We start from the raw sequence: 225 nt of genomic DNA, 5'->3' as shown, positions 1-225 counted from the left end.
AAAGAGTAGTTTCTTTCTTCCTCTCTCCTTCCCTTCTTCTGTTCTCTTCTGTTCTCTCTGTTTCCCTCTTTCTCTGTCGGAAGGACTTTTCTTCTGATCTCTCTCCTTTCCTCTTCTGTTTTGGGTGAAAATCTTATTTTCTGTCTCCTTTTATTCGTTCTTTCTGAAGCGAAAAATATTATCTTTTTTTCTTTCTTTTTCCCTTTTTCTGAATCGAAAAATATT

Source organism: Penaeus monodon, chromosome 23 (assembly GCF_015228065.2).
Source record: "Penaeus monodon isolate SGIC_2016 chromosome 23, NSTDA_Pmon_1, whole genome shotgun sequence".
NCBI lineage: Eukaryota > Metazoa > Arthropoda > Malacostraca > Decapoda > Penaeidae > Penaeus > Penaeus monodon.
Note: the sequence above shows the minus strand (reverse complement) of the source record.